Raw genomic sequence first — 7,985 nt, 5'->3', positions numbered from 1 at the left:
TCGGCTTCGTGTATAATTTGAAACTTAAATATAAGCTTATACCCGCGTAGTTAAAAAAAAAAATCGTGATCTTAAAGGGATAACTAACCTCAAGTCTTTCAAAGAAGACCTAATCGCAAAACGAAAAGTTCTGTAATTTGACATGATTTCTGTTGCGGTTTCCATGACAGACAACTAGAACTCGGTAAAGTCGACATATGGTACATGCTAATTTTCATACTCCATGTAATTATAAGCTAAATGCATAACTTCGCCCTTTACCAATTGTACGTTTCTGCATCTAATATTTACCGACTGGTCTAGTTTTGTGAGCTTTGAATACTATCCTGTCATTCTGTCAGCTAAATCACAGTTATCATATGTTGACACAATCATAAATGTATTAGGCTGGGTAAGGACTCTTTTATATATAGCTTAAATTAAGCAAGTTATACTAAGTCCGATGTGGTCTAGTGGTTAGGATTTCTGGTTTTCACCCAGACGGCCCGGGTTCGATTCCCGGCATCGGAGCTTTAATTTTTTGTGATTGGAGGAAACAAATGTCAAAAGTCACGAAAACGATATGCAGGATTCACATACTCATCAGAGCGAACAAATTGCAATTGTTCCTCGCAACGTATGTTATCTAGCAGTTTGCATCTGCCGCTGTTTTGTGCCTTAACATGATTAGGTCTTTAAATGACACTGACTGAAATGAGATGGGTAACCATCACACCTGCAAAAGAATGTACTTTAACAAATAATGACTTTATGTTTAAGAGTCATGTTTATGTTTTATGCATTTCTTGTCATTTAGTCAGTTGTTATGACATTATCCCCTCTTAGATACGATCACGTAATTCCTGTGTTTGCCACTCTCTCTACGATTCCCCTCAATTGCTAAAAATGGTAGCACCGGAGCCATTCACTCCTGGCACACTTATAAAAGGCGTTCTCGACAATTTATTTGTATCTTATTCAAGATTGACCTCTACGTAAAAAGAGGAGAGGCGTTGTATTTGAAAGGATGTCATCAAATGAATTTGTTTTTACGTGAATTACCAGCAATGCCCATTATATATCCGTGGATGATACGATTATGTGTCGCGAATTCCACCGTCCTCTTAATCAATTGAAAACCTTGAAAGAGTCAAAAAAGAAATGCATCGGCCGGGAATCGAACCCGGGCCGCCCGCGTGGCAGGCGAGCATTCTACCACTGAACCACCGATGCTTATGACTACCTCATGTTAAACTTGATCATATAAGGACACATGTTACCTGATATGTATGGTATAAATGCATGTTAATATGATACTGAAATTGTCGGTAGAAACACGTACGGCACAAATACATTTGAAAAGAGGAAATCGGCGATAATTTAGATCTCATTTGTTCAGCTGCAGCATATCATTGAATATCAACTGGAGGTTGAAATATAATGACCAGAAAAAACGCTACTGTCGGCTTCGTGTATAATTTGAAACTTAAATATAAGCTTATACCCGCGTAGTTAAAAAAAAAATCGTGATCTTAAAGGGATAACTAACCTCAAGTCTTTCAAAGAAGACCTAATCGCAAAACGAAAAGTTCTGTAATTTGACATGATTTCTGTTGCGGTTTCCATGACAGACAACTAGAACTCGGTAAAGTCGACATATGGTACATGCTAATTTTCATACTCCATGTAATTATAAGCTAAATGCATAACTTCGCCCTTTACCAATTGTACGTTTCTGCATCTAATATTTACCGACTGGTCTAGTTTTGTGAGCTTTGAATACTATCCTGTCATTCTGTCAGCTAAATCACAGTTATCATATGTTGACACAATCATAAATGTATTAGGCTGGGTAAGGACTCTTTTATATATAGCTTAAATTAAGCAAGTTATACTAAGTCCGATGTGGTCTAGTGGTTAGGATTTCTGGTTTTCACCCAGACGGCCCGGGTTCGATTCCCGGCATCGGAGCTTTAATTTTTTGTGATTGGAGGAAACAAATGTCAAAAGTCACGAAAACGATATGCAGGATTCACATACTCATCAGAGCGAACAAATTGCAATTGTTCCTCGCAACGTATGTTATCTAGCAGTTTGCATCTGCCGCTGTTTTGTGCCTTAACATGATTAGGTCTTTAAATGACACTGACTGAAATGAGATGGGTAACCATCACACCTGCAAAAGAATGTACTTTAACAAATAATGACTTTATGTTTAAGAGTCATGTTTATGTTTTATGCATTTCTTGTCATTTAGTCAGTTGTTATGACATTATCCCCTCTTAGATACGATCACGTAATTCCTGTGTTTGCCACTCTCTCTACGATTCCCCTCAATTGCTAAAAATGGTAGCACCGGAGCCATTCACTCCTGGCACACTTATAAAAGGCGTTCTCGACAATTTATTTGTATCTTATTCAAGATTGACCTCTACGTAAAAAGAGGAGAGGCGTTGTATTTGAAAGGATGTCATCAAATGAATTTGTTTTTACGTGAATTACCAGCAATGCCCATTATATATCCGTGGATGATACGATTATGTGTCGCGAATTCCACCGTCCTCTTAATCAATTGAAAACCTTGAAAGAGTCAAAAAAGAAATGCATCGGCCGGGAATCGAACCCGGGCCGCCCGCGTGGCAGGCGAGCATTCTACCACTGAACCACCGATGCTTATGACTACCTCATGTTAAACTTGATCATATAAGGACACATGTTACCTGATATGTATGGTATAAATGCATGTTAATATGATACTGAAATTGTCGGTAGAAACACGTACGGCACAAATACATTTGAAAAGAGGAAATCGGCGATAATTTAGATCTCATTTGTTCAGCTGCAGCATATCATTGAATATCAACTGGAGGTTGAAATATAATGACCAGAAAAAACGCTACTGTCGGCTTCGTGTATAATTTGAAACTTAAATATAAGCTTATACCCGCGTAGTTAAAAAAAAAAATCGTGATCTTAAAGGGATAACTAACCTCAAGTCTTTCAAAGAAGACCTAATCGCAAAACGAAAAGTTCTGTAATTTGACATGATTTCTGTTGCGGTTTCCATGACAGACAACTAGAACTCGGTAAAGTCGACATATGGTACATGCTAATTTTCATACTCCATGTAATTATAAGCTAAATGCATAACTTCGCCCTTTACCAATTGTACGTTTCTGCATCTAATATTTACCGACTGGTCTAGTTTTGTGAGCTTTGAATACTATCCTGTCATTCTGTCAGCTAAATCACAGTTATCATATGTTGACACAATCATAAATGTATTAGGCTGGGTAAGGACTCTTTTATATATAGCTTAAATTAAGCAAGTTATACTAAGTCCGATGTGGTCTAGTGGTTAGGATTTCTGGTTTTCACCCAGACGGCCCGGGTTCGATTCCCGGCATCGGAGCTTTAATTTTTTGTGATTGGAGGAAACAAATGTCAAAAGTCACGAAAACGATATGCAGGATTCACATACTCATCAGAGCGAACAAATTGCAATTGTTCCTCGCAACGTATGTTATCTAGCAGTTTGCATCTGCCGCTGTTTTGTGCCTTAACATGATTAGGTCTTTAAATGACACTGACTGAAATGAGATGGGTAACCATCACACCTGCAAAAGAATGTACTTTAACAAATAATGACTTTATGTTTAAGAGTCATGTTTATGTTTTATGCATTTCTTGTCATTTAGTCAGTTGTTATGACATTATCCCCTCTTAGATACGATCACGTAATTCCTGTGTTTGCCACTCTCTCTACGATTCCCCTCAATTGCTAAAAATGGTAGCACCGGAGCCATTCACTCCTGGCACACTTATAAAAGGCGTTCTCGACAATTTATTTGTATCTTATTCAAGATTGACCTCTACGTAAAAAGAGGAGAGGCGTTGTATTTGAAAGGATGTCATCAAATGAATTTGTTTTTACGTGAATTACCAGCAATGCCCATTATATATCCGTGGATGATACGATTATGTGTCGCGAATTCCACCGTCCTCTTAATCAATTGAAAACCTTGAAAGAGTCAAAAAAGAAATGCATCGGCCGGGAATCGAACCCGGGCCGCCCGCGTGGCAGGCGAGCATTCTACCACTGAACCACCGATGCTTATGACTACCTCATGTTAAACTTGATCATATAAGGACACATGTTACCTGATATGTATGGTATAAATGCATGTTAATATGATACTGAAATTGTCGGTAGAAACACGTACGGCACAAATACATTTGAAAAGAGGAAATCGGCGATAATTTAGATCTCATTTGTTCAGCTGCAGCATATCATTGAATATCAACTGGAGGTTGAAATATAATGACCAGAAAAAACGCTACTGTCGGCTTCGTGTATAATTTGAAACTTAAATATAAGCTTATACCCGCGTAGTTAAAAAAAAAAATCGTGATCTTAAAGGGATAACTAACCTCAAGTCTTTCAAAGAAGACCTAATCGCAAAACGAAAAGTTCTGTAATTTGACATGATTTCTGTTGCGGTTTCCATGACAGACAACTAGAACTCGGTAAAGTCGACATATGGTACATGCTAATTTTCATACTCCATGTAATTATAAGCTAAATGCATAACTTCGCCCTTTACCAATTGTACGTTTCTGCATCTAATATTTACCGACTGGTCTAGTTTTGTGAGCTTTGAATACTATCCTGTCATTCTGTCAGCTAAATCACAGTTATCATATGTTGACACAATCATAAATGTATTAGGCTGGGTAAGGACTCTTTTATATATAGCTTAAATTAAGCAAGTTATACTAAGTCCGATGTGGTCTAGTGGTTAGGATTTCTGGTTTTCACCCAGACGGCCCGGGTTCGATTCCCGGCATCGGAGCTTTAATTTTTTGTGATTGGAGGAAACAAATGTCAAAAGTCACGAAAACGATATGCAGGATTCACATACTCATCAGAGCGAACAAATTGCAATTGTTCCTCGCAACGTATGTTATCTAGCAGTTTGCATCTGCCGCTGTTTTGTGCCTTAACATGATTAGGTCTTTAAATGACACTGACTGAAATGAGATGGGTAACCATCACACCTGCAAAAGAATGTACTTTAACAAATAATGACTTTATGTTTAAGAGTCATGTTTATGTTTTATGCATTTCTTGTCATTTAGTCAGTTGTTATGACATTATCCCCTCTTAGATACGATCACGTAATTCCTGTGTTTGCCACTCTCTCTACGATTCCCCTCAATTGCTAAAAATGGTAGCACCGGAGCCATTCACTCCTGGCACACTTATAAAAGGCGTTCTCGACAATTTATTTGTATCTTATTCAAGATTGACCTCTACGTAAAAAGAGGAGAGGCGTTGTATTTGAAAGGATGTCATCAAATGAATTTGTTTTTACGTGAATTACCAGCAATGCCCATTATATATCCGTGGATGATACGATTATGTGTCGCGAATTCCACCGTCCTCTTAATCAATTGAAAACCTTGAAAGAGTCAAAAAAGAAATGCATCGGCCGGGAATCGAACCCGGGCCGCCCGCGTGGCAGGCGAGCATTCTACCACTGAACCACCGATGCTTATGACTACCTCATGTTAAACTTGATCATATAAGGACACATGTTACCTGATATGTATGGTATAAATGCATGTTAATATGATACTGAAATTGTCGGTAGAAACACGTACGGCACAAATACATTTGAAAAGAGGAAATCGGCGATAATTTAGATCTCATTTGTTCAGCTGCAGCATATCATTGAATATCAACTGGAGGTTGAAATATAATGACCAGAAAAAACGCTACTGTCGGCTTCGTGTATAATTTGAAACTTAAATATAAGCTTATACCCGCGTAGTTAAAAAAAAAAATCGTGATCTTAAAGGGATAACTAACCTCAAGTCTTTCAAAGAAGACCTAATCGCAAAACGAAAAGTTCTGTAATTTGACATGATTTCTGTTGCGGTTTCCATGACAGACAACTAGAACTCGGTAAAGTCGACATATGGTACATGCTAATTTTCATACTCCATGTAATTATAAGCTAAATGCATAACTTCGCCCTTTACCAATTGTACGTTTCTGCATCTAATATTTACCGACTGGTCTAGTTTTGTGAGCTTTGAATACTATCCTGTCATTCTGTCAGCTAAATCACAGTTATCATATGTTGACACAATCATAAATGTATTAGGCTGGGTAAGGACTCTTTTATATATAGCTTAAATTAAGCAAGTTATACTAAGTCCGATGTGGTCTAGTGGTTAGGATTTCTGGTTTTCACCCAGACGGCCCGGGTTCGATTCCCGGCATCGGAGCTTTAATTTTTTGTGATTGGAGGAAACAAATGTCAAAAGTCACGAAAACGATATGCAGGATTCACATACTCATCAGAGCGAACAAATTGCAATTGTTCCTCGCAACGTATGTTATCTAGCAGTTTGCATCTGCCGCTGTTTTGTGCCTTAACATGATTAGGTCTTTAAATGACACTGACTGAAATGAGATGGGTAACCATCACACCTGCAAAAGAATGTACTTTAACAAATAATGACTTTATGTTTAAGAGTCATGTTTATGTTTTATGCATTTCTTGTCATTTAGTCAGTTGTTATGACATTATCCCCTCTTAGATACGATCACGTAATTCCTGTGTTTGCCACTCTCTCTACGATTCCCCTCAATTGCTAAAAATGGTAGCACCGGAGCCATTCACTCCTGGCACACTTATAAAAGGCGTTCTCGACAATTTATTTGTATCTTATTCAAGATTGACCTCTACGTAAAAAGAGGAGAGGCGTTGTATTTGAAAGGATGTCATCAAATGAATTTGTTTTTACGTGAATTACCAGCAATGCCCATTATATATCCGTGGATGATACGATTATGTGTCGCGAATTCCACCGTCCTCTTAATCAATTGAAAACCTTGAAAGAGTCAAAAAAGAAATGCATCGGCCGGGAATCGAACCCGGGCCGCCCGCGTGGCAGGCGAGCATTCTACCACTGAACCACCGATGCTTATGACTACCTCATGTTAAACTTGATCATATAAGGACACATGTTACCTGATATGTATGGTATAAATGCATGTTAATATGATACTGAAATTGTCGGTAGAAACACGTACGGCACAAATACATTTGAAAAGAGGAAATCGGCGATAATTTAGATCTCATTTGTTCAGCTGCAGCATATCATTGAATATCAACTGGAGGTTGAAATATAATGACCAGAAAAAACGCTACTGTCGGCTTCGTGTATAATTTGAAACTTAAATATAAGCTTATACCCGCGTAGTTAAAAAAAAAAATCGTGATCTTAAAGGGATAACTAACCTCAAGTCTTTCAAAGAAGACCTAATCGCAAAACGAAAAGTTCTGTAATTTGACATGATTTCTGTTGCGGTTTCCATGACAGACAACTAGAACTCGGTAAAGTCGACATATGGTACATGCTAATTTTCATACTCCATGTAATTATAAGCTAAATGCATAACTTCGCCCTTTACCAATTGTACGTTTCTGCATCTAATATTTACCGACTGGTCTAGTTTTGTGAGCTTTGAATACTATCCTGTCATTCTGTCAGCTAAATCACAGTTATCATATGTTGACACAATCATAAATGTATTAGGCTGGGTAAGGACTCTTTTATATATAGCTTAAATTAAGCAAGTTATACTAAGTCCGATGTGGTCTAGTGGTTAGGATTTCTGGTTTTCACCCAGACGGCCCGGGTTCGATTCCCGGCATCGGAGCTTTAATTTTTTGTGATTGGAGGAAACAAATGTCAAAAGTCACGAAAACGATATGCAGGATTCACATACTCATCAGAGCGAACAAATTGCAATTGTTCCTCGCAACGTATGTTATCTAGCAGTTTGCATCTGCCGCTGTTTTGTGCCTTAACATGATTAGGTCTTTAAATGACACTGACTGAAATGAGATGGGTAACCATCACACCTGCAAAAGAATGTACTTTAACAAATAATGACTTTATGTTTAAGAGTCATGTTTATGTTTTATGCA

General features: G+C 37.9%; 11 non-coding genes across 11 annotated transcripts; 6 read left to right on the top strand and 5 right to left on the bottom strand.

Moving 5' to 3' along the window:
- Positions 1-438: 438 nt before the first annotated feature.
- On the top strand, positions 439-510 carry Trnae-uuc (transfer RNA glutamic acid (anticodon UUC)). Its single transcript has one exon. It is a non-coding gene; the product is annotated as a tRNA-Glu (tRNA).
- Positions 511-1,141: 631 nt separating this feature from the next.
- Trnag-gcc (transfer RNA glycine (anticodon GCC)) lies at positions 1,142-1,212 on the bottom strand. Its single transcript has one exon. It is a non-coding gene; the product is annotated as a tRNA-Gly (tRNA).
- Positions 1,213-1,878: 666 nt separating this feature from the next.
- Positions 1,879-1,950, top strand: Trnae-uuc (transfer RNA glutamic acid (anticodon UUC)). Its single transcript has one exon. It is a non-coding gene; the product is annotated as a tRNA-Glu (tRNA).
- Positions 1,951-2,581: 631 nt separating this feature from the next.
- Trnag-gcc (transfer RNA glycine (anticodon GCC)) lies at positions 2,582-2,652 on the bottom strand. The gene has a single exon. It is a non-coding gene; the product is annotated as a tRNA-Gly (tRNA).
- Positions 2,653-3,319: 667 nt separating this feature from the next.
- On the top strand, positions 3,320-3,391 carry Trnae-uuc (transfer RNA glutamic acid (anticodon UUC)). The gene has a single exon. It is a non-coding gene; the product is annotated as a tRNA-Glu (tRNA).
- Positions 3,392-4,022: 631 nt separating this feature from the next.
- Positions 4,023-4,093, bottom strand: Trnag-gcc (transfer RNA glycine (anticodon GCC)). Its single transcript has one exon. It is a non-coding gene; the product is annotated as a tRNA-Gly (tRNA).
- Positions 4,094-4,760: 667 nt separating this feature from the next.
- Trnae-uuc (transfer RNA glutamic acid (anticodon UUC)) lies at positions 4,761-4,832 on the top strand. The gene has a single exon. It is a non-coding gene; the product is annotated as a tRNA-Glu (tRNA).
- Positions 4,833-5,463: 631 nt separating this feature from the next.
- Positions 5,464-5,534, bottom strand: Trnag-gcc (transfer RNA glycine (anticodon GCC)). Its single transcript has one exon. It is a non-coding gene; the product is annotated as a tRNA-Gly (tRNA).
- A 667-nt stretch (positions 5,535-6,201) lies between these two features.
- Positions 6,202-6,273, top strand: Trnae-uuc (transfer RNA glutamic acid (anticodon UUC)). The gene has a single exon. It is a non-coding gene; the product is annotated as a tRNA-Glu (tRNA).
- A 631-nt stretch (positions 6,274-6,904) lies between these two features.
- Trnag-gcc (transfer RNA glycine (anticodon GCC)) lies at positions 6,905-6,975 on the bottom strand. The gene has a single exon. It is a non-coding gene; the product is annotated as a tRNA-Gly (tRNA).
- A 667-nt stretch (positions 6,976-7,642) lies between these two features.
- Trnae-uuc (transfer RNA glutamic acid (anticodon UUC)) lies at positions 7,643-7,714 on the top strand. The gene has a single exon. It is a non-coding gene; the product is annotated as a tRNA-Glu (tRNA).
- The last annotated feature ends 271 nt before the right edge of the window (positions 7,715-7,985 follow it).

Source organism: Mytilus trossulus, chromosome 5, assembly GCF_036588685.1.
Source record: "Mytilus trossulus isolate FHL-02 chromosome 5, PNRI_Mtr1.1.1.hap1, whole genome shotgun sequence".
Classification (NCBI taxonomy): Eukaryota; Metazoa; Mollusca; class Bivalvia; order Mytilida; family Mytilidae; genus Mytilus; species Mytilus trossulus.
Note: the sequence above shows the minus strand (reverse complement) of the source record. Positions and strands in the feature narration are given on the sequence as shown.